This window comes from Oncorhynchus gorbuscha, linkage group LG07, assembly GCF_021184085.1.
Source record: "Oncorhynchus gorbuscha isolate QuinsamMale2020 ecotype Even-year linkage group LG07, OgorEven_v1.0, whole genome shotgun sequence".
Lineage (NCBI taxonomy): Eukaryota > Metazoa > Chordata > Actinopteri > Salmoniformes > Salmonidae > Oncorhynchus > Oncorhynchus gorbuscha.
In genome coordinates, this window is record NC_060179.1 from 51,311,540 (window position 1) to 51,337,763 (window position 26,224).

The window sequence follows — 26,224 nt, forward strand, 5'->3', positions numbered from 1 at the left end:
TGTATATATATATGTATGTGTATATATGTATATGTATATATATGTATGTGTATATAGGTATAAATATGCATGTGTATATATGTATATATATGTATGTATATGTATATATGTATGTATGTATGTATGTATGTATGTATGTATGTATGTATGTATGTATGTATGTATGTATGTATGTATGTATGTATGTATGTATGTATGTATGTATGTATGTATGTATGTATGTATGTATGTATGTATGTATGTATGTATGTATGTATGTATGTATATTTATATATGTATGTATATATATATATTTATATATGTATATATATATATATATATATATATATATATATATATATATATATATATATATATATATATATCGATAATCAACACACCGTGTCATAGATCCTTGCCTCACCCGCCATCGTACCCAGTAAGCCCTTGTATATTCTTTGAATACCAGGCCTCCAATTCAGTCAATCACTTCAACTTGTTGTGACATGGTGTTTGATATGTGGAAGTGTGTTCAGAATTGGAAGTTCTGGATGTGATATCCTTCATATGGTGTGGTGGAGACGAGGAGAGGAGAGGGATGGTTTAGCTTGGATGCGTGTGCCAGGGCTACTGCCTGCGTGGGTCAAAGGTGTCACTCACTGCTCGTTGTCGAGTGTCTGTGATTTATAGTTCCTGTAGGGCTGTGTGCCTGCCTGCTAGCGGCTCAACTCACATCACAGAGACCTGAGTACCAGGCGTCTGTTGACATACGTCATTCTGTTCCAGTGAATGTTTAAACAGGACTTATCAGGCCCCTGACACCTCCAAACTGAGGCAGAGCTTCTTTCCCTCGCATTTCCTCCCCCTCTCCCCTTATACCTCCCTCCCGCTGTCTCTTTTTCTCAATCTCTTTCTCTCCTACTCCATGCTCTCCTTCTCTTGCTCCATCCTCTTGCTCCATCCTTCTCTCTCTCTCTCTCTCTCTCTCTCTCTCTCTCTCTCTCTCTCTCTCTCTCTCTCTCTCTCTCTCTCTCTCTCTCTCTCTCTCTCTCTCTCTCTCTCTCTCTCTCTCTCTCTCTCTCGCTCTCTCGCTCTCTCGCTCTCTCGCTCTCACTCCCCTGCTAGACACCAACCAAACCACCACTAATATTCATCTCTGTTGTTTGGACAGAATGTCTCCAGCACAGATCCAGTGTGATCTTCCATTGAATCACTCTGAGGCCTTCAGATGTCAGGTTTCCAGGGAATTCAAAAACCCTGATAAAAAAAAACATGAATCAGGTGACCGGCGTAGGAGCAAGCCAGGGGAAACTGGATCCACTCAGACAGGGGATTGCGAAAAGCCGCAGAAATACTGGTTCTCTCCAAAGATACGGCTTGTGCAAATACCTCTCTCTACAATAACAATGGTGTCCTCTGCCAGGGCTAGTTAACTAATGACAGATACACACCTTAATCATGCTGAGCAGTTGTTAGGTTTCAACAGTGGGGAGAGGATAATGGCTTGTCAGCGGGAGGCCCATGCCAGTGGAAAGCTCTGTCTGTGGACGGAGAGATGGAGAGAGGGAGAGAGCACCCAAGGCGAAGAGCAAGAATGCTTGAAAACTCCTGACACAGCAAAATGTTAGTCTGACTGGAAGGGGCTCCAACCATAACGCTGCACATTTCTTTTTTTTTATAGCTTATTGAATTGTGCAGTGCAGACAGAGGTGCTAGATGCTTTTCTAAAATGATTTGTCCTCATAGCCTAGCGCTTTGTAACCTACAGTTACCCGTGGTTCTGCTCAATTACGTTTCAGGGGCTGATTTTGATGTCTTAATGGCTGGGGTTTATGGTAATTGCTGCCATGCAGTGGGCTTGCCATTTACACATGTTTGTTTCCCACTAACCGATGTGGTTCATTATGCCATTATTTGGTGTCAGTTAGGGCAAAACCACAATGCAGATGTATTTTTACACAGGTCCAATTTACACAAGTCCCGAGCATGAATGCGTTTGTGTGTCTGTGTGTATCTTGGACTGTTCTGTTTCAGTGGCTCACTTTGTACTGACCAAGCTCAGTGGTCCAGCACCAGACTCTCAGAGCTATCGACGTTTAACGGGATATGATGTCATTGCCTGCTCCTGGCTGGTTCACAGTTGAGCACCGGTGGTAGGTGCTGTTGAGTGGATCCTCATCCAAACCCTCTTCCCTCCCTCCTTGTTTCTGTTCTCTGTAACCACAGCAAGGTGCCTAAATATAGCTAGCACTGTCACACTGACGTAGGCACTCCATGGTAAATTACCTGCCAGAGCTACTGTTATGAGTACCGTTCGACCTTTAAAACCGCTCACGGTCTTGTGGTTGAACCACTTTGTCATTGTCGACTCATAGACAGTGCTACCTTAGCAGCTCTATGCAGCTATGCACGATGTGTTATAGGATGTTGTTTGGCAATGTTGTCAACCCACTCCTGCTTCCTCACGGCTTCCCTCTCCCTCCCCCTCCTCTCTGTGGCCGTCAGGGTTCGTCAGCCTAATGAAAAGCCCTATTCTTTCTGCACAGTCACTCACTCTTGTACTACCTGGGAAATGAAAGAGTGATGATATCGGATCGCTTTGGCCGGGTGCAGCATCTCTCCTTCTTTTCCTTTTGTCCCACTTCTGCCCTCCCAAAAACCCGACGAAAGGGACCCTCTCCAAAAGGAAGGGACATTATGTAAAAGTAAGAGCTTGTATGTACAGTAATTCAAGAAAACAACATGCTATATCGATGTCAAAATGATTTAAGAGATGTTGTTAAGACAAATATTTGAATGAAGGGGGGAGGATAAAAGTCAGCTATTCAAACCAGTCTCTTCCGCAATGTACCACTCTGCACCCCAAACCACAGCCTGAAAGGCCTTGAATCAGAAGTGGACATGCTGAGACAGAACATTATTAACAGAAAGAATAACCTCATTTATTTTTCTCCTATTGAGAGTGGTAATTGTTCGGGGAAATGAAGCCGTCTGTGTACTCCTGGGTCATATCCTATATATGTTATTGTTGTGTTTTTTTTCTCCTCTGGTATTAAACTGACCTATGAGAGTCTGCGCCGCTCTTCCTCCCTCTCCCCATATCGTCCATCACTATATTCCCTCTCCATTCCTCACTCCATCCACCTCTGCCCTTTTTTCCCTTTACTCCTACCTCTCACCCTATTTCCCCCCCTTTCACCCCCCCCACCCCTCCATCCTGTCTGAAGATCACTTTGCTAAGTGGTGGAGGCAGTGTGAATAAGAGTGTGTGCTGTTGAGTACAGTATCCCAGGCATCCCCTGGCATCCAACAGCCAGCCACGTCCGGCCCTCAGCTTCTCTTAGCTCCATAACCCTGCCTCTGCTCAGCACGACAGGACCAGACCAGGCACAAGACTGGAGACAGCAGCATGGGGTCAGTGTAATCAGATTGTCCCAGTAGCTACAGTATCATACCCCTCTAACCTGCCACTCCCCTCTGCCCCTCTGCTTCAACACGCTAGCATTACTTACCGCAAGAGGAAATTGTCCTGCCTGATTTCCTGACATCTATAGTTCATGAGAAGTGTGAGTATTGCAGTAGAACTGGATCTGTAGAGAGACAGAGAGAGACAGAGAGAGAGAGAGAGAGATATATATATATATATATATATATATATATATATATATATATATATATATATATATATATATATATGAGAGAGAGAGAAGGACGGAGAGAGGTCATCGAGATTAGCGTCTGTGCAGTGTGCTGCGATGACAGTCCTTTAGTAAGTGAGGCAGGGTACATCTGTGGATGATTCTGAGACGATGGAACGTCAAGCTGCGGTTCCTATATCTCAGAACAGATAGAGATCTAAGAATGAAAGTTCGACAGGCTATGCTGATATCTTGCCAGGAGTCCTGCTGCTTCGCTCAGAAGCATCCTGGCCGTGGAGGTATGAGCTGACCTGCTTATCGCACCACTGAGGCCTGTAATTAAAAAGGTAGAGTTACCCTGTCTTTACCTCCGCTGACCCCTGCCTCGTGGCTTAATAACAGCCAGGGTTAGTGAAGCAGCTCTGGGGAGACTGGGAGAGGAACTTGGCCTCCTGGTCGATGGAAGGAACTTGGCCTTCTTACCTGGTGGATGCTACGGCTCTTTAAGGGGGTGAAAGGGTGGGCGGATGTTGGGCACGTATACCCGCTGTACCAGGGGTTGCCAGGTAAACACCTGGCATGGACGATGACAGCGCAGTGCATAGACTGTGCCAAGCTACCGGGGCCACTTCTACCCTGTGAGCACTGTCCTAGAGCCGGGAGGCTATGAATGCTGCTAGCAGTGTGTGCTTGTCTGCCCGCATACATGTGTGTGTCTCTGCGTGCGTACGTGCGCATGTGTTTGTGCATGCAAGGATGCGTTTGGATGATGTTTCCGTGTGTGTGTGTGTGTGTGTGTGTGTGTGTGTGTGTGTGTGTGTGTGTGTGTGTGTGTGTGTGTGTGTGTGTGTGTGTGTGTGTGTGTGTGTGTGTGTGTGTGTGCATGTGTGAATAATATGTGTGGAGAGAGGCCTTGGTGGTATCAGGGGTCCCATTCTCTGGGGCCATTATTAAAGCAGTATTCTAGACTCTGGGCAGAATGCGGGAATGTTCAGAGGCTCTCTCCATGGTTAAATATTACTGATGAGTTAGAGGGGAAAGAACGAGGGATGTGTCAGGAAGGAAGAGACCGGGACAGGTTCACCAGAGGATCCAAATATTGTAGCTTGGTGCAAATAAAAACGAGAATAGGGAAGCTCAGTAGGATTTAACGAGGAGATTGATCGACTCAACACGCTGTAATCATCTTGCCAATTCCATCTAAATCCCAGTCAGTTCTGGAGTTCTATTCCTGTGGATACATTCCATATCCAATGCAGCTGGATAGGAATTGAACTAAAATGGCCACCCGGTCTTCCAACTCCCGTATTAACCCCTTCCCGTGTCTCAACTCTGAAGTGAGCCAAGGCTTAAGTGGGGGACTTTCATTCTAACATGATACCCCTGTCATCGGTAAGCCCTCCATCGTTAGGCGTCGTGTGAGAGGGAAAGAGATGTATATGCTGCCTCTGTGTGTGTCTGAGGCTCATTCCACTGTGCGGTTTGGCCGGTTCGGGCAGCGCTGTAGGTGGCAACGAGAGAGGGGCACAGCACAGTGGTCGGCCACAGGGCCACAGAGGCTATGGACAAAGGACCAATGTTTTATGGGCTGATGGTGAGGGGCTGAGGTAGCTACTGTATGTGTGTATACATAATATGTTCATATTTCTGTTTGTGTGCACATAAGTGCAACGTGTAAGTATGTGTGCGTGTGTGTGTGCGTGTGTGCGTGTGTGTGTGTGTGCATTCTCCTGTTAACCCTCAACCTGGGCCTGTACGCAGCGTTGTGCGGCCTATTAGACTTGTCACGCAACTATGTTTGAATTTCTAATTTAAGAAATCCAGGCATGAGTTTTTCAAAACAGGTTCCTTCTGCGAGCCACCTGGTATCAACTGACTGGGCAAATAAACGCTGATGAATGTCAGTCTATTCTAGAACAGCGCCAATGCTGTCTAGTACCAGAAACACACACTCACATTTCAATGTTGCAATCCCGAAACTGAGACCTAACTGTAAAATAAATGACCCCAAGAAGGGTTCTCTGAAAGTGTGCCTGGAATTCACATATCACAAGCATTTCACATCAAAGTATGGACGGGTCCTTTATCACTAATTATTGATGTTTGCCTGGAATTAGAGATTTTTAATAAAGTTATTTTGTACTGTAAACACTGTTAATGCACACGTTAAACATTGCTGAGAACTTTTGACGTCGGACTGGCCAATGGGGCTTTTATGGAGCTTAGCAACCCTTCCGTAACATAATATAGAACCACACAAGGCTTCCTCACACACAGACATTGAGTAGGTTCTCTGTGCGCACCACTCAAACCAAAGAATAATCTTGACGAAATAGGTCATATCTTCTGAGAAAATACAGCAGCAAAGAAACACAGAAATAGAGAAATGTCTTTGTATATTTTCGATTATTCGTCCCCCCCCCCCATGTTTATTTTTCATATACACCCACTTCTCCTAAAAAAAGAAGAGTACAAATATTTTAAAAAGTGGTAGTGTAGAAGTAGAGACCTTATACAGTATTCCTGGTCCGATGTGTGGCTTGTTCTCGTCTTGCCTATGTACACTGATGCAGTGCCAGAGAGCAGTGATGCCGACTCCTCTCTAGGTGCCAACTGATTTTATCGCTCGGAAAACAGTCTCCTTCCCATCTGAGCCCTCTCCGGAGCATATGAATATATTTTACACTCACACGAAGGAAAACAGGTAACTCTATATCAATATGAGGGCAGAGAACTGTGTGCCTCAGGTATACATTTGAAAGAGGTGGATCTGCATATTGCAACTGCTTTATATTTAATATTTTGTGAGAAATATTTTTGACTTTGCTGCAATTTTACAATTGCGTTTTGACAAATCTGCCAAAAAAGGCTGGTTAAATTCGACAGATGGAGGGTTTCTGCATTCTAAATGCATACGGTTTTCAATGGACACAAAACAAGAACTTAGACAGACACATTCAAATGTTCCCGATGGAGTTTTTCTTCGCAGGAAACCTTTTCATGAACATGGAAACCTGAGGTCTCAGACTTTCACATCAGTCCAAATCCACAAAAGATCCATATGAAACGTGCACAAGTCTTGGCGAGGTGTGTCAAAACGCCTCTCTCCACCGACCCTGTTCGTTTGATTTCATTGATTTTATGTTTTACCCCTCCCTCTTTTAGGAGTGCCGAATGCTCAGCTGTTGATTTGAGATTTGAAGAAAGAAAAAAAGCCCTGCAAAATGAAAATAAAGGCAGTGTCACATTCATAATATTTGGAGTGGCAACCCCTTTATTTTTCTTTTATTAACTGCTGATTAATATTCAGTGGTGGTGGAGGTAAATAAGCTGTCCTATTCCCCTGTATCCTGCACAAAGCGTCGTTTTCTCCCCGACACAGACTTCAGCCACAGCCACAAAATGTGCAGATTTCTGGTTTAAATTACTGAATCATCTCCATTTCATCCACATTCTTTCTTCTTCTTCTTCATTTTTTTAGAGGAACTTGTAATTGTTCAAATTAGGTGTCTTTCATGTTCAGTGTAAATGGGGATGTCAGAAAGCGGTAGGCCTCATTACTTTGGTCAAATTTCCTCTCGGGTTAGATTCCTCCACGGTCGCTAGCTGGGAGGTTGCTAGCGGAGCTGTTTAATTAGAAGTGTGGATGTAGATGTGGAGAAGTGATGGGGAAGTGTTAGTGCAGCCAGACATTACACTAACAGCTAGCTGCTAACTGACTGCCTCAAATGCCAAAGGGAACTACCTGTATTAGCATTTGTGAATATTCCTTTGTTGGTTTGCCAGTGAAGATATGAGGTTTCCATGTACTGCTGGCTCAAACATCAGTCTACTGGAGTGTTCTTTACTCTGATCCCAAAAATTCTGCAACCTGTTGTGGTTGAATATGGCCCAGGCCCACAGTGTCAGTACTGTGTCTGTCACCAGTGTTGGTGTTGTGTGGCTAAAAGACATACATTACCAGTCAACATTTTTGACAAGCTTACTCATTCAAGGGTTTTTCTTTACTTTTACTATTTTATACATTGTAGAATAATAGTGAAGACATCAAAACTACGAAATAACACATGTAATCATGTATTAAGCAAAAAAGTGTTAAGCAAATCAAAATATATTTTATATTTCAGATTCTTCAAAGTAGCCAACCTTTGCCTTGATGACAGCTTTGCACACTCTTGGCATTCTCCCAACCAGCTTCACGAGGAATACTTTTCCAACAGCGTTGAAGCAGTTCCCACATATGCTGAGCACTTGTTGGCTGCTTTTCTTTCCGTCTGCGGTCCAACTCATCCCAAGCCATCTCAAATGTCTAATGTCCATTGCTTGTGTTTCTTGGCCCAAGCAAGTCTCTTCTTATTACCGGTGTCCTTTAGTAGTGGTTTCTTTGCAGCAATTCGACCATGAAGGCCTGATTCACACAGTCTCCTCTGAACAGTTGATGTTGAGATGTCTGTTACTTGAACTCTGTGAAGCCTTTATTTGGGCTGCAATTTCTGAGGCTGGTAACTCTAATGAACTTATCCTCTGCAACAGAGGTAAATCTGGGTCTTCCTTTCCATTCTTGTAACTGCACTTGAAGAAAAGTTATTGACATTTTCCGCAATGACTGACCTTTATGTCTTAAAGTAATGATGGATTGTCGTTTCTCTTTGCTTATTTGAGCTGTTCTTGCCATAATATGGAAGCCTTTTACCAAATAAGGCTGTCTTCTGTATATCACCCCTACCTTGTCACAACACAACTGGTTGGCTCAAACACATAAGAAGGAAATGAGTTCCACAAATTAACTTTAAACAAGGCACACCTGTTAATTGAAATGCATTCCATTTGACTACCTCATGAAGTTGGTTGAGAGAACGCCAAAAGTGTGCAAAGCTGTCATCAAGGTAAGGGGTGGCTACTTTGAGGAATCTCAAATATAAAACATATTTTGATTTGTTTAACACTTTTTTGATTACTACATGATTCCATATGTGTTATTTCATAGTTTTGATGTCTTCACTATTATTATAGAAAAACCCTGGAATGAGTAGGTGTGTCCAAACCTTTGACTGGTACTGTACATAGGAAAAAATCCTGTAACTGAGCTTTCACCTCATCCCAAAAGACACCACTGCCTCAGCCTGGGAAAATATTTAGACATCACCTTCTGTGGGAGCAGTACACATGGGGAACACCTTGGGATGTGGCCTTTGAGGTAACTATGACTCAATGCCGTGGGCAAGTCACTAACATGAAGGGTGTCCTGGAACAACTCGGTAACCCAAGTCCTGTATTTTGACAGGCTTTCTGAGATGCCTCTCATTTCCTGGTGGAAAATGTGATAAATCACAACTTTCATCACCCTTGAGGTGTAAAGATTTGAACTGTTTCTAGGACACTTGGTTTGTCACATGGGGTTATTCCTCAGGTTTCTGTACTAGGGATTGAGAGAGTTGTATTTGGTGCAATCATCTTTGAAAGAGTGCACAAGGTATGTGCCTATTCTCCTCCTTTCTCATTCCCTCTTTTCTTCAACTCCTCCCTTCATCAAAACTTAAACAAGGCTACATAAATCACCAGCTTATGTACATTTCGGTGCATCAAGGCATTTTCTGAATTGGGGAGTCCCCAAACCACAATCCCCCACCTGACATTCAAACTGCACAATACCCCACCGGTTCTTGATTTTCTGCCTTTTCCCGAGATCTCATTTTTTTCAAGCGGGGCCCATCAGAAGCGTTTAGGCTGAACGGAGACCAGATCCCAATAGCTAATTCCCCTGCCTTTTTTGCCTCAGCAGCTACTTAGCTCCAATTTGTCCAGACATTGACACTGCTGCGTGTGGATTTTTCAGAGGGGGTCGTATTTACTGTGTGTGTCTGAGGGTGGTTGGGAGAAGGGGACTGTGTATGTTTTTTTGCCTTAATTATAAATAGGGGTCAAAGTTGAGCGTAGCAGCTTAACCTACTACTACATTTGGTGGTAGAAGTGGGATCCAGTGATGGTAATAGTGTGTGTGTGTTCAGTCTTTTGGTTCTCCAATAGTCACCAGGTCCAAAGGTCAAACTTCCAGTTGAGCCTCAGAGTCACCGGGCCAAATATAAAGGGCAGTCTACTGTACTCTCTAGGCATCCAATCTCTCGTTAAGTAGCCACGTCCTGTAAAAAAAACGCCCCCAAAACACTCGAATGCATACCCATTACAGCTTTACGTGTTAGTGAACTTTTATTTTACGAGCTTTGAATAAGTTCCCCAAGAGCTGCCATTATTGTGTGGTTTATTTTCACACCCCAAAAAATGTATTATTAAATATGGACCTCTCTCTCTTTCTCCTTCCCCTTTCCCTCCATCTCCATCACTTCTCAGACATTTTGTGAGCCATTTTGACTGTAAAGGACGTTTCTTCTAAGCCGCAGAATCACTCTCCAGTTCCCATAACTCCCTTTTCACCTCTTAATCTGCCTAATGTTTATCCAGGTTTGATTGACACTTCTGTGTGGTGATAAAGGGGCGGGACATAGACCCACAGTAGAGCAGCGAAATTAGACCATAGCTGCCACACCACAAGTAGTAGCCACTGAATTCATTATATCTTTCCGCTGCATTTCATTTCTGCAGACTAACATGCGGTTGGTCGTCAAACACAGTTTTTGGGGGAAGCGCCATGTCCTGGGAAGCAAATATAACCTCTATGTCTGGCTGTCTTTGCAGCGAGCCTGAAAGATTGCTCAAATCTCATCCATATGTTGGAGCAGAATAAACGTCAGGAAGACAAAGGAGAGTGGCGGAGAGCCACAAGGTGTAACATCACAGTGCTTCAGTAGGACCTCACCCTCCCTGGATCCAAAAGGACCCTTTTAACATGCTAATTCCCCATGACAATACTGTCACATAACTCCAGTAATTCCAGGAAATGCACAGTCCAACCTCTCCCTCCTACACACAGTCCGTCTACCATTTTAATATTTTTTAAATGTAATTTAACTAGGCAAGTCAGTTAAGAACAAATTCTTATTTTCAATGATTGCCTAGGAACAGTGGGTTAACTGCCTGTTCAGGGGCAGAACAACAGATTTGTACCTTGTCAGCTCAGGGATTTGAACTTGCAACCTTCCGATTACTAGTCCAGCGCTCTAACCACTAGGCCGTCCTTCTCTAGGTTGCTTAAAAAACATATTTCATTTTATTCTGACAGACACCAATCATTTTTTTTACTGCTTCTTCTTCTTAATTGTGTCCCTTCATTTACCATACCATATCTGTATTCACCAGCAGTTTACTGTTAATTGGGGCTTCACATACGAGGTAGAACTAGGATAGCATTTAGCTCATGTCGCACCCCAGTAGGACTAGCTGTCGCCATTGGCGTCGAATAATGGGCATCCTAATAACGCAAATCAAATGAACTCTTATAGCCCCGTCTTCCAGAGTACATCCAATCATTTGACAGTGATAACTGTGAGTCAGTTCAACAGAAAATCACTCAGGGTTCTCTCTCACGCCACACATTCCTTCCGTCTTATTTCTATATGTTGTCTTCCATGGCCTAGCCTCTATAAAACTGTTGCTGTTTCTTGAGCATAAGTGACTTTATCAGGCCTCTGAAAGGACTGTCTGTCCTCCTGCCTACTCATCCCACCGAGCCATGGGGGGGGGGGTTAATCATGATCGTCCAACATTCAAAGCGGCAGGGGAATGGTGGGAAGGCAGGCTGAACACCGCCCTCTGCTGAGCATCCTGGCGATGGCGCATCCTAATCGGATGTCTCTCATTCGGGGCCAGGGATACTCAGAGTCAATCAGAGCCCCTTCATTTCCTCTCTGGCTTCTGTGGGCAGTGGGTGCTGAGGGGCAGCAGGGATAGTTGGATGGCTAGGACACTGATTCAAAGTTAGTTTTGTGTTGTTACGCTTATTGTTAAGGTTAGGATTAAAGGAGGTTATGCTGATCCTAGATCTGTGACGAAGGGCTTCTTCTATCTAGAGCAGCATGGTCTATGATCGCCAAGGTGCAGTATGCTTGAGAGGCTGTGCAGTATAAGAAGGTAGGTATTGACTCACATGTACAGTGTATGTTATAGGTCATACAAATATATGCAATAACATACATATTTGGTGAAATGATCAGGGCCCCCCAAAAATCTATAAATCATGATGAATTGTATTACTGCATGCTGAGCAATCCTGTTGTGCTTTCAGCTGAATCTTTCAGCTTTCAAATGTTTATGATAAACGATAGCCATATGGTCAAGTATTGATACATTTCTACTGAGCTGTCCCCATAGAACAGTTAAGATGGCACGGGTCCAGCCAGACATGAGAGCGCTGTGTCCTGGTGGCTAGGTCCTGCAGAGAGACTGGAGCTTAAAGCACGTTCCCTCCTTTTTTAATTCTGTCTCGCTCCCCCTGTTTCTATCTCTCTTTCTCAGTTAGTCTCCTCCCTGTGAGTGCACTCCAGACACACACATAAGGACTCGTGCACACACGAACATGCTCACACGCACACACACGTGCGCACGGGCGCTTGCGCGCACACACCTACCCACCCACCCACCCACACACACACACACACACACACACACACACACACACACACACACACACACACACACACACACACACACACACACACACACACACACACACACACACACACACACACACACACACACACACACACACACACACAGTTCCAATCCTGGCTGCAGCAGATTTGCTAAGCCATGCCAAATCCAGTCTTGCCAAGTAGTAATTGTTTCCATATTGTACAATATATTACATAGCTTTTTTTCCCTCCCTCTCTGTTTTTTTCTGCCCTGAATAGATTGTCGTACCACTCCTGTGCCAGATGTCCACCCCACTCCCTTTTTTGGCAACACTTAGTAAACGTCTTACTATTATTTAGATAATATGTAGGTGTGAAATTTAAAATATATTATTTGCAGTAGTCGTAAGCCACTCACACACCCGGGCTTGGCACTGGGACCTGTAGTGGCGGGTTTGTGCCTCTCATTATACGACACAGACTACAGTGCATTCCCCTTTGGAACGCTAATCTGTCAATAATAACCATTTTACTGTGCATTAGAGCACATTTAGAGTGCTCATACATCAGACCGTATGGTTATTGCATACAGTGGGTTTTCTTTCCGTGGGAGCACATGGCAAGCCTGGTTGGCTGTGCATTGGTACTGTAAAACCAGCCGGTATTATAACATAAACCCAAATGGGCGCTCCGTTTGGTTCACGGAGCAGCTGGCTTGGCTGCTGAGTTCTTGCACAGGTTCTGGGCTCTGGCCCGGGATCTCTGGTTCTGGGGTCTGGCTTCTGGGCTGGTTATTATGGGATCTCAGGATACAGTTGCGGCCGAGTTAGAGATGTCGAGAGCGGTTTCCAAAAGGATCCTGACACGCCCACTACCGATGGAGAGAGGGATGGATGGAAACGGCGGGATGGAGGGAGGGAGGGATGAAAGGAGGAGGGAGGTGAGTCAGAAATAGGATAAGGGAGAAAAGGAGAAGGATGGTGGCCGTGTAAGTGTGAGGGTGTGTCTGGGTAGATGGGTGTCAATGGAGGCTGAGGGGGGGGGAGGAACCCAAAGACATCTATTTTGGGGTATATTATTAGTGACCCTCTCAGACCCCCAGACAGGTCTCTGAGGCTGTTTACTGTCAGTCAGCTCATAAGCCTTTTTTCCCCAAAATGAAGATGCCTTTCCTCCCCATCCCATCCATAATGCTCCCAGCTCACTGTGAGGCCTGAGACTGGATGGCAGTATAAGCACATTAACACCCCCAACCCCCCTCTCACTAAAGGTGTACAGGAGACACTGCATTGTGTTGCCTCTCATTCTCTCTCACTCGGGTTCTCTCTCATTCTGCCTCTCCCACAGAATGTTATATGTTTTTATCCTCTGAATGTCTTGTGATTGCGTGTTATAGGGTAGTATATATGAGAAGAGTTACAGAAGGTCAGCGATTTAGCACTTATTGTTAAATAATTGAACCGTTTTGCTTATATTGTGTCAAACCCATATGTTTTTGAGGTGACAGAACACAGTAACCAGAAATACAAATATCTCCAACAAACAACAGTCCTACTGCAGAATTAGACATTTATCCACATTTCTCCCAAAAGTCACATTTAGAAGTTGCTCCAAACGTCATGTTTAGAAGGTTAATGGTTAAGGTTTTGTACAGGGTTAAAACGTCATTTTTAATCACTCATTCCAAATGATTATGGTAAGGGTTAAGGTTTGGAATTATTTATAAAAAAAATCAATTCCACTGCCGGGATCAAACACACAACCTTCTGATCCAGAGTCATGGGATTATGCCCATCCACCATCTCCAATGCCCTAGAGTAATCCAAGCCTACTTGAGAGTAGTGCTCACTGATTCTCATAATGGCCGCTTTTGAAGACCTTTCCCGACGTCCTCAGGACATGGATAAACGTCCAATTTCGAAGACACCCTTGAGCAATCTGCCTGATTAGGTCTTCATTCACCATGTTGTTTGGCGAGAACCCAGGTAGCTGTGTGTACATCTCAATGCTGTGCTTACACCAGATAGGTCCCTCCAAACAGACTGCAGCTCTCCCACTGAGGCCAAGGGGTTCTCTGCATTGCACCTCCTGTGTTGTCACTCTACCGTTATGTGTTCCTGAGAGTTTGTAGATGTCACCGATCAGTGGCGATTTGATTTCAGCATGTAAATCTTGGAGGGGCAAGGTCCCCCCCCATTTGTTTTATTATGCAAGCCAGCAAAACTACTACACAACACAACACTAAATTAATTGCACTATAATGGTGACAAACGGTGCTCACAAACTGTTAGGACCTACATAAAGCTGTCCCAACAGCAGTCCCAACACCTTACCACTGCTGCACCTGGCTACACCTACACCTACACCTGGCAGATAAACAGTTAATTCAGCCTCATTTACTGTCTTAAAAAAAAAACATAGATACGGCTAGCTTGCTTAAGCAAATATGGTTTCTACTGACAATTGAGATATGCATACCCATTGAGCTATGGCCTAAGGGGACGACGAGCGGATAAGAGTCAATCCGTAATTTCAATTAAGACATTAATGAGCGAGCTAGGACGGACGTAGTCAATGTACAGTAAATATTGAATCAGCTCTTTTGAAATGTACAGCGACAGAATTCAGAAAATGGGCCATTCATACAGTATTCTCTCTGTACAGTGCCTTGCAAAAGTATTCACCCCTTTGGCATTTTTCCTATTGTGTTGCCTTACCACCTGGAATTTGGGGTTTGTATCATTTGATTTACACAACATGCCTACCACTTTGAAGATGCAAAACAAGAAATAAGACTAAACAAGTCAATACTATGTAGAGACACCTTTTGCAGCATTTACAGCTCTCTTGGGGTAAGTCTCTATAAACTTGGCACATCTAGCCACTGGGATTTCTGCCCATTCTTCAAGGCAAAACTGCTCCAGCTCCTTAAAGTTGGATGGGTTCCTGCTGGTGTACAGCAATCGTTAAGTCATACCACAGATTCTAAATTGGATTGAAGTCTGGGCTTTGACTAGGTCATTCCAAGACATTTAAATGTTTCCCCTTAAACCACTCAAGTGTTGCTTTAGCAGTATGCTTTGGGTCATTGTCTTGCTGGAAGGTGAACCTCCATCCCAGTCTCAAATCTGTGAAAGAATTTCCCTGTATTTAGCGTCATCAATCATTCCTTCAATTCTGACCAGTTTCCCAATCCCAGCTGACGAAAAACATCCCCACATCATGATGCTGCCACCATCATGCTTCACTGTGGGGATGATGTTCTCGGTGTGATGAGAGGTGTTGGGTTTGTGCCAAAGGGGGTGAATACATATGCAAGGCACTGTACACCAACTCAGAACCATAGGATAAATAAAGGGGACATATAAGCAGACAATGAAAGCTCTTACAATGTTCAATGATTACTTTTCTCTAAAACAGACTATAGGCGACATGTGGACCACCAAGGCGAAATGATGAGAGGAAAAGTGACCAAATGATTAGGGTGAGGCAAATGTATTACTTTCTTAGCTATCGGCAGTATACATATGTCCCTGGCATGTTACATAATCCATGTAGCAGCCTACAGTGCATTCCGAAACTATTCAGACCCCTTGACTTTTTCTGCAATATGTTGTATTACAGCCTTATTCTAAAATTGATTAAATCATTTTTCCCCTTGTCAATCTACACACAATACCCCATAATGACATAGCAAAAACAGGTTTTTAGAAGTGAAAAGTCAGCAATACCTTATTTAAGAAGTACTCAGACCCTTTTCTATGAGAATCGAAATTGAGCTCAGGTGCTTTCTGTTGCTATTGATCATCCTTGGGATGTCTCTACAACATGATTGGAGTCCACCTGTAGTAAATTCAATTGATTGGACATGATTTGGAGAGGCACACACCTGTCTATATAAGGTCCCACAGTTGGCAGTGCATGTCAGAGCTAAATCCAAGCCATGAGGTCGAGACAGGATTGTGTAGAGGCACAGATCTGGGGTAGGGTACCAAAAAATGTCTTCAGCATTGAAGGTCCCCAAGAACACAGTGGCCTCCATCATTCTTAAATGGAAGAAGTTTGTAACCACCAAGACTCTTCCTAGAGCTGGCCGCTCGGCCAAACGAGCAATCGGGGAAGAAGGAGCTTGGTCAGGGAGGTGACCAAGAACCCGATGGTCACTCTGACAGAGCTCCATAGTTTCTCTGTGGAGATGTGAGAAACTTCTAGAAGGACAACCATCTCTGCAGCACTCCACCAATCAGGTCTTTATGGTAGAGTGGCACATGACAGCCTGCTTGGAGTTTTCCAATAGGCACACCTAATTTCTCCCATTCTTCTCTGCAGATCCTCTCAAGCTCTGTCAGGTTGGATGGAGAGCGTCGCTACACAGATACTTTCAGGTCTCTTTAGAGATGCTTAATTGGGTTAAAGTGCGGGCTCTGGCGGAGCCAATCAAGGACATTCAGAGACTTGTCCTGAAGCCACTCCTGCGTTGTCATGGCTGTGTGCATAGGGTCGTTGTCCTGTTGGAAGTTGAACCTTTGTGTGTAGATTAATTTGGTAAAACATATTTTTAATCCATTTTCAAAAAAGGCTGTAAGGTGACAAAATGTGGAAAATGTCAAGGGGTCTGAATACCTTCTGAATGCACTATACAATCCATTTTTTTGACTCACCTTGTTGTGCTGTGCTCACTTGAACAGGAAGGTGGCGCATCAAAGTCTGTCATTCTCTGGATTTATTGTGCTTTCAAGACAACAACAAAAAACAATGTTGAATCCTGATGACATCAGTGATCTTCAAGTCGGAGCTCAAGAAAGATGCCCAAGTTCCCAACTTGCAATTCAGAGTTGGATGATAATTCAAAACGTATTTTCCCAGTTGTAGCTATTTTTTTTCCAAGTTCTCAGTTGCTTACTGAAGTCAGATTTCCCAGATCGGAGTTCACAGTTGTTTTGAGCGCGGCAGAAGTCATGCTGGATTGACAGCATTGCCAATGTTGAATGTTTATCCTTTTAAGCTTGGAAAAGAGACCATTGAACTCAGACTTGGGACCACACACCCACTCCACTGAATAGCAGGCTATGCTTGAAGTTAGCCACTGATTCCTTCCAAACCACTCATTGTTGAATTTGCGATTTCCTACTTGTTGTGTAATGTTTATGTCCAATGGCAGATGAGCACCAATGTGTTTTATCTATCATTTCTCTTTACATTTTTTACATTTTTTTACTACAGTTTTTCTCTTCATTTGACAAGGATTTTAAAGGATTTGAGAGTAGATTGTCATCTTGATTCATGGTGATGACTGCTAGCTTGCTAGCTAAGATTTTGAAAGGAGGATGTTGACATGATCAGTCCAATCAAAGCTACAGTAGATATAACATGATTTGATGTCATTTTATCTGTGGTCAATGGCCTTGAGCCTGGATGGGTACTTCTAATGTAAATCTATGGCAGCACCCAAGGGGCTTGAATTTTCTTCCTCTACTCTTGGATTTTGTGGTGACTTAGTGTCCCCACGAGTGACAGAACACTGAGCCAGTCACGGCGCAACTAGAGAACATTACCAACCCCTTTGCTCCGTATTTTCCGCTGGCTGCCCCACCACCACAGAAAGCACGGAGCTAGGCTGAAACACCTATATTTTGGAGCTGCCTTACTCAAGAAAGCAAAAAAGAGACCGTGATTGTACGCGGCTTTATTAAATTAATTAAAAAATGTTTTTGTTAACATTGTTTGCAAACTGACATGTGACACGTATTAATGGCAAAATAACATGCAAAACCCTTTTTCTTTTAGCTAAACAGGTGGGGCTCAAAACAGGTGCCCTGAATGACGAGTTGCCACTGTCACCGATTTAAGTAAAAAAGACACAAGAGGAAGGAAGAAAGAAACCACAAATCTAAGCTGTAGCTCTTAGTTTGTCTATTTTTCCACAAAGTTACTTGGTGACTGCTCATTTTTGGACAGATTGATCACACACACACACACACACACACACACACACACACACACACACACACACACACACACACACACACACACACACACACACACACACACACACACACACACACACACACACACACACACACACACACACACACACACACACACACACACACACACACACACACACACACAAAGCAAGATCTACAGGCTCTAGTTTTGGCTAATCTTGATTATTGTCCAGTCGTGTGGTCCAGTGCTGCAAGGAAAGACTTAGTTAAGCTGCAGCTGGCCCAGAACAGAGTGGCACATTTTTCTCTTAAAAACTTCTCATGACTCTCAAACCTGCATGCGGGAGCGTAACCATAGCCTCAAACTAATTAGCATAACGCAGCGGACATAAATCTTCCTAGAAAATCTTCCTATTCATGAAAATATATTGAGACACAGCTTAGCCTTTTGTTAATCACACTGTCATCTCAGATTTTCAAAATATGCGTTACAGCCAACGCTAGACAAGCATTTGAGTAAGTTTATCATGGCATAATGCTATGCTAGGCTCTGCTGGCAGCAGGCAACATTTTCACGAAAATAAGAAAAGCAACCAAATTAAATCATTTACCTTTGAAGACCTTCGGATGCTTTCACTCAGGAGACTCCCAGTTAGATAGCAAATGTTATTTTTTTCTAAAAATAAATCAAAATCAAATCAAATCAAATCAAATTTTATTTGTCACATACACATGGTTAGCAGATGTTAATGCGAGTGTAGCGAAATGCTTGTGCTTCTAGTTCCGACAATGCAGTGATAACCAACAAGTAATCTAACTAACAATTCCAAAACTACTGTCTTATACACAGTGTAAGGGGATGAGGAACATGTACATAAGGATATATGAATGAGTGATGGTACAGAGCAGCATACAGTAGATGGTATCGAGTACAGTATATACATATGAGATGAGTGTGTAGACAAAGTAAACAAAGTGGCATAGTTAAAGTGGCTAGTGATACATGTGTTACATAAGGATGCAGTCGATGATGTAGAGTACAGTATATACATATGCATATGAGATGAATAATGTAGGGTAAGTAACATTATATAAGGTAGCATTGTTTAAAGTGGCTAGTGATATATTTACATCATTTCCCATCAATTCCCATTATTAAAATGGCTGGAGTTGGGTCAGTGTCAATGACAGTGTGTTGGCAGCAGCCACTCAGTGTTAGTGGTGGCTGTTTAACAGTCTGATGGCCTTGAGATAGAAGCTGTTTTTCAGTCTCTCGGTCCCAGCTTTGATGCACCTGTACTGACCTCGCCTTCTGGATGATAGCGGGGTGAACAGGCAGTGGTTCGGGTGGTTGATGTCCTTGATGATCTTTATGGCCTTCCTGTAACAACGGGTGGTGTAGGTGTCCTGGAGGGCAGGTAGTTTGCCCCCGGTGATGCGTTGTGCAGTCCTCACTACCCTCTGGAGAGCCTTACGGTTGAGGGCGGAGCAGTTGCCGTACCAGGCGGTGATACAGCCCGCCAGGATGCTCTCGATTGTGCATCTGTAGAAGTTTGTGAGTGCTTTTGGTGACAAGCCGAATTTCTTCAGCCTCCTGAGGTTGAATAGGCGCTGCTGCGCCTTCTTCACGACGCTGTCAGTGTGAGTGGACCAATTCAGTTTGTCTGTGATGTGTATGCCGAGGAACTTAAAACTAGCTACCCTCTCCACTACTGTTCCATCGATGTGGATAGGGGGTGTTCCCTCTGCTGTTTCCTGAAGTCCACAATCATCTCCTTAGTTTTGTTGACGTTGAGTGTGAGGTTATTTTCCTGACACCACACTCCGAGGGCCCTCACCTCCTCCCTGTAGGCCGTCTCGTCGTTGTTGGTAATCAAGCCTACCACTGTTGTGTCGTCCGCAAACTTGATGATTGAGTTGGAGGCGTGCGTGGCCACGCAGTCGTGGGTGAACAGGGAGTACAGGAGAGGGCTCAGAACGCACCCTTGTGGGGCCCCCGTGTTGAGGATCAGCGGGGAGGAGATGTTGTTGCCTACCCTCACCACCTGGGTGCGGCCCGTCAGGAAGTCCAGTACCCAGTTGCACAGGGCGGGGTCGAGACCCAGGGTCTCGAGCTTGATAACGAGCTTGGAGGGTACTATGGTGTTGAATGCCGAGCTGTAGTCGATGAACAGCATTCTCACATAGGTATTCCTCTTGTCCAGGTGGGTTAGGGCAGTGTGCAGTGTGGTTGAGATTGCATCGTCTGTGGACCTATTTGGGCGGTAAGCAAATTGGAGTGGGTCTAGGGTGTCAGGTAGGGTGGAGGTGATATGGTCCTTGACTAGTCTCTCAAAGCACTTCATGATGACGGAAGTGAGTGCTACGGGGCGGTAGTCGTTTAGCTCAGTTACCTTAGCTTTCTTGGGAACAGGAACAATGGTGGCCCTCTTGAAGCATGTGGGAACAGCAGACTGGTATAGGGATTGATTGAATATGTCCGTAAACACACCGGCCAGCTGGTCTGCGCATGCTCTGAGGGCGCGGCTGGGGATGCCGTCTGGGCCTGCAGCCTTGCGAGGGTTAACACGTTTAAATGTCTTACTCACCTCGGCTGCAGTGAAGGAGAGACCGCATGTTTCCGTTGCAGGCCGTGTCAGTGGCACTGTATTGTCCTCAAAGCGGGCAAAAAAGTTATTTAGTCTGCCTGGGAGCAAGACATCCTGGTCCGTGACTGGGCTGGATTTCATCTTGTAGTCCGTGATTGACTGTAGACCCTGCCACATGCCTCTTGTGTCTGAGCCATTGAATTGAGATTCCACTTTGTCTCTGTACTGACGCTTAGCTTGTTTAATAGCCTTACGGAGGGAATAGCTGCATTGTTTATATTCAGTCATGTTACCAGACACCTTGCCCTGATTAAAAGCAGTGGTTCGCGCTTTCAGTTTCACGCGAATGCTGCCATCAATCCACGGTTTCTGGTTAGGGAATGTTTTTATCGTTGCTATGGGAACGACATCTTCGACGCACGTTCTAATGAACTCGCACACCGAATCAGCGTATTCGTCAATATTCCCATCTGACGCAATACGAAACATGTCCCAGTCCACGTGATGGAAGCAGTCTTGGAGTGTAGAGTCAGCTTGGTCTGACCAGCGTTGGACAGACCTCAGCGTGGGAGCCTCTTGTTTTAATTTCTGTCTGTAGGCAGGGATCAGCAAAATGGAGTCGTGGTCAGCTTTCCCGAAAGGGGGGCGGGGCAGGGCCTTATATGCGTCGCGGAAGTTAGAGTAACAATGATCCAAGGTTTTACCACCCCTGGTTGCGCAATCGATATGCTGATAAAATTTAGGGAGTCTTGTTTTCAGATTGGCTTTGTTAAAATCCCCAGCTACAATGAATGCAGCCTCCGGATAAATGTTTTCCAGTTTGCAAAGAGTTAAATAAAGTTCGTTCAGAGCCATCAATGTGTCTGCTTGGGGGGGATATATACGGCTGTGATTATAATCGAAGAGAATTCTCTTGGAAGATAATGCGGTCTACATTTGATTGTGAGGAATTCTAAATCAGGTGAACAGAAGGATTTGAGTTCCTGTATGTTTCCTTCATCACACCATGTCCCGTTAGTCATGAGGCATACGCCCCCGCCACTCTTCTTACCAGAGAGATGTTTGTTTCTGTCGGCGCGATGCGTGGAGAAACCCGTTGGCTGCACCGCCCTGGATAGCGTTTTCCCAGTAAGCCATGTCTCCGTAAAGCAAAGAACGTTGCAGTCTCTGATGTCCCTCTGGAATGCCACCCTTGCTCGGATTTCATCAACCTTGTTGTCGAGAGACTGGACATTGGCAAGAAGAATACTGGGAAGTGGTGCGCGATGTGCCCTTTTTCGGAGTCTGACCAGAACACCGCCGCGTTTCCCTCTTTTTCTTTTTCGGAGTCGTTTCCTTGGGTCGCTGCATGCGATCCATTCCGTTGTCCTGTTTGTAAGGCAGAACACAGGATCCGCGTCGCGGAAAACATATTCTTGGTCGTACTGATGGTGAGTTGACGCTGATCTTATATTCAGTAGTACTTCTCGACTGTATGTAATGAAACCTAAGATGACCTGGGGTACTAATGTAAGAAATAACACGTAAAAAAACAAAAAACTGCATAGTTTCCTAGGAACGCGAAGCGAGGCGGCCATCTTAGTCGGCGCCGGAAGACAGATTTGTACCTTGTCAGCTCGGGGGTTTAAATATTATTTTTGTAGGCGAAAAAGCTCCCGTTTGTTCATCATGCTTGGCTGAGAAATCGACCGGAAAATGCTATCACTACAACACCAATTTTTTTTTCAAAATTAGCTCCATAATATCGACAGAAACACGGCAAACGTTGTTTAGGATCCATCCTCAAGGTGTTTTTAACCTCTTAGTCCGCCCCATCCCGGATCCGGGATCGTGACTACAACCTCAAGCTCATTACCATAACGCAAAATTAGCGATTTCTGAAAATTGTAAATTAAATGAAATAAATATGCCTATCCTCAAGGTTATCCGTTTCTTAACAATCCTGTCGTCTCAGATTTTCAAAATATGCTTTAGAACCAGAGAAAATCAATAATTTGTGTAAGAGTGGTGATAGCTAGCTTAGCATTTAGCGTTAGCATTTAGCACGCAACATTCACAAAAACCAGCAAAGGGATCAAATAAAATAATTTACCTTTGAAGAACTTCAGATGTTTCAATGAGGAGACTCTCAGTTACATAGCAGATGTCCAGTTTTTCCTGAAAGATGCTTGTGTAGGACACAACGTTCCGTTTTGTTACTATGCATTTGGCTACCGAAACTAACCGAAAATTCAGTCACCTAAACGTCAAACTTTTTTCCGAATTAACTCCATAATATCGACTGAAACATGGAAAACGTTGTTTGAATCAATCCTCAAGGTGTTTTGTCATATATCTTTTCATTGAAATCCCTTCCCTGGAAGCGTGCATTCTTCTCTGATTCGGATGGAAAAATACTGGTACCTGACTTTTGCGCACCAATTTCCACGCAGACACCGTGCGGGACACTTGGTAATTGTAGGCTCTTATGGTCAATCTTCCAATGATATGCCTACAAATACGTCACAATGCTGCAGACACCTGGGGGAAACGATAGGAAGTGTCCGTTCATTCCTGTCGCATTCACAGCCATATAAGGAGATCATGGAAAACGTGCCTCCAGAAATCCTGTTGATTTCCTGGTCACTCAAACATCTTGGTTTTGCCTGTAGATTTTGTTCTATGGCACTCACAGTGAAAATCTTTACAGTTCTGGAAACGTCAGAGTGTCTTCTTTCCAAAACTATCAATTCCAAGCATAGTCGAGCATCTTTTCGTGACAAAATATTGCGCTTAAAACGGGCATGTCTTTTTATCCAAAAATGAAATACTGCCCCTAGAGTCTTAACAGGTTCAAATATATTAGATAATATATCCGTCGAGGCAATTGGTTTCTCATAAGAAGCGATTGGAAATATGGCTACTTGTGTACTTTACGCAAGATTTTCTGCGGGAGCCATCCTGTGAGCACTTGCTAAATATGGTCCCTTACGGCTATTCTTCAACATAAATATGTAAAAGGACGTCACAGTGCTCTAGACACCTTGGGGAATACGTAGAAAACGTAAGCTCATTCGTAGCTCATTCACAGCCATATAAGGAGTCATTGGCATGAGGCGGTTTTAAAAAATGCGGTACTTCCTGATTGGATTTTTATCTGGGTTTCGCCTGTAACATCAGCTCTGTTGCACTCACAGACAATATCTTTGCAGTTTTGGAAACGTCAGAGTGTGTTCTATCCAAAGCTGTCAATTATATGCATAGTCGATCATCTTTTCATAACAAAATATCTTGTTTAAAACGGGAGCATTTTTTATCAAAAAATGAAAATACTGTCCCTAGAGTCGCAACAGGTTTTAAATGTAATCAGGGGGCTGATATAACTACTATGCATGCCAGTCTGTTGGCTAAGAGTTGAGGAGAGACTGACTGTGTTGAAAATCCCAAATTGTTTGCATAGTCAACTTACAAACAGCTCTGACATACACACTTATCCCACCAGACACCGGGTCTTTTCATAGTCCCCAAATCCAAAATAAATTAAAGAAAATGTACAGTATTATATACAGCCCTTATTGCATGGAACTTCGTTCCATCCCATATTGCTCAAATAAACAGCAAACATGGTTTCAAAAAACAGAAAAAGCAACACCTCGCGGCACAACACCTCTCCCCTATTTTACCTTGATAGTTTGTATGTATGCATTGATATGTAGGCTACGTGCTCCTTTAAAAAAAACAGCCTCAACGTCAACAGTGAAGAGGCGACTGTTTCTCAAACTAGACACTCTAATGTACTTGTCCTCTTGCTCAGTTGTGCTCAGTTGTGCACCGGGGCCTCCCACTCCTCTTTCTATTCGCTGATCCCTACACTTCCGTGGAACCGGGCTGTGGATCGTCGTTGGAGGCTTCATGCCATGGATCATCACTGGAGGCTCCTGGCCATGTATCATCACTAGAGGCGGCCATGGATCATCACTGGAGGCTTCTGGCCATAGATCATCACTGGAGGCTTCGTGCCATGGATCATCACTGGAGGCTCCGGACTATGGATCATCACTGGAGGCTTCGTGCGTGGAGCAGGCACAGAACGCATCGGGCTGTGGATGCACACTGGAAACACATTGAACGGTCACACGCTCCTTAAAGCGAGTGCGGGGAGTTGGCTCTTGTCTGAAACCTGCCTCCGCCAACCCCCCCAGTGTGCCCCCCCCAAATGTTTTGAGGCTGCCTCTCGTGCTTGCGACTTGGTTGCGAACCCCGGTCTCGTCGTTGGTCCTCCATTGCTGCCTCCATCTTCTCCCAAGGAAGGCGATCCTTCCCAGCCAGGATCTCCTCCCATGTCCAGGATCCCTTCCCGTCCAGGATCTCCTCCCATGTCCAGGACGTCTGCTCCTCCTGGCCACGCTGCTTGGTCTGTTTGTGGTGGGATCTGTTACGTCCATCGTTAGAATGAGAACAAGGTGCAGCGTGGTAGGCGAACATTTTTTCTTTATTAAAAATGACACCGAAAAACAACAAAATAAGAAAATGAATGTAAAGCTATATGCAGTGCAGAAAGCAACTACACACAACCAAGATCCCACAAAAAAAAGGTGGGAAAAGGGGCTGCCTAAGTATGATCCCCAATCAGAGACAACGATAGACAGCTGCCTTTGATTGGGAACCATACCCGTCCAACAAAGAAATAGACAAACTAGAATGCCCACCCAAATCACACCCTGACCTAACCAAATAGAGAAATAAAACGGCTCTCTAAGGTCAGGGCGTGACAATTCCATAAAAAAATCAGCTGTTTCCAGCCACAATAGTCATTTACAACATTAACAATGTCTACACTGTATTCCTGATCAATTTGATGTTATTTTATTGGACCAAAAATGTGCTTTTCTTTAAAAAAAAAGACATTTCTATGTGACCCCAAACATTTGAACGGTAGTGTACACATACACACTGGAAAAGAATGCACCTGTATTTAAGTACTTTAAAAAAAATCACTCGCCATGTGTTACACTGATTCCCTCCTTCAACATAACCAATGATTTAATGTAGATTGATTGAACAAGAGCAAGGCTCGGTTTGAACTACATTTGTTGTGCAAAGTAATGATCTTTTTAACCTGCTCATTCTTCACTATTATTACAACATTTCTGTCTGTGAGCTTCTCACTGAGATAACTGTAACCCTATATCCCCTCGGCTCGTGACCACCCATTTTCATTGGCTAGCCAGAAGATGACGGCTTAATTAAAAATTCTCCTGCCCCTCATCGTAAAACAATACCCGAGAGGGCAGACTGACAGGGCTGCAGCCGTAATCAGTGGACGGTCTGGTGGCTAACTGGCCAACCGAGCTGAGCCAAGAGGCTTTGAAGGGGATAAGAAGGGCTACAGGTTCATGAGGTGCCTGTGTATGATTGTAGTGTGACAGTGCTATAGTTAGCCTCTTTGTGGCCTGGCGGTATGTGTGTGTTCGTGTGAGTGAGTGTGTGTTTTTTATCAATGTGGTTTCCGGACAGTCTCCACGTGACCTATAGAGGTGACTATAGAGGAATATATGGCTGGACCA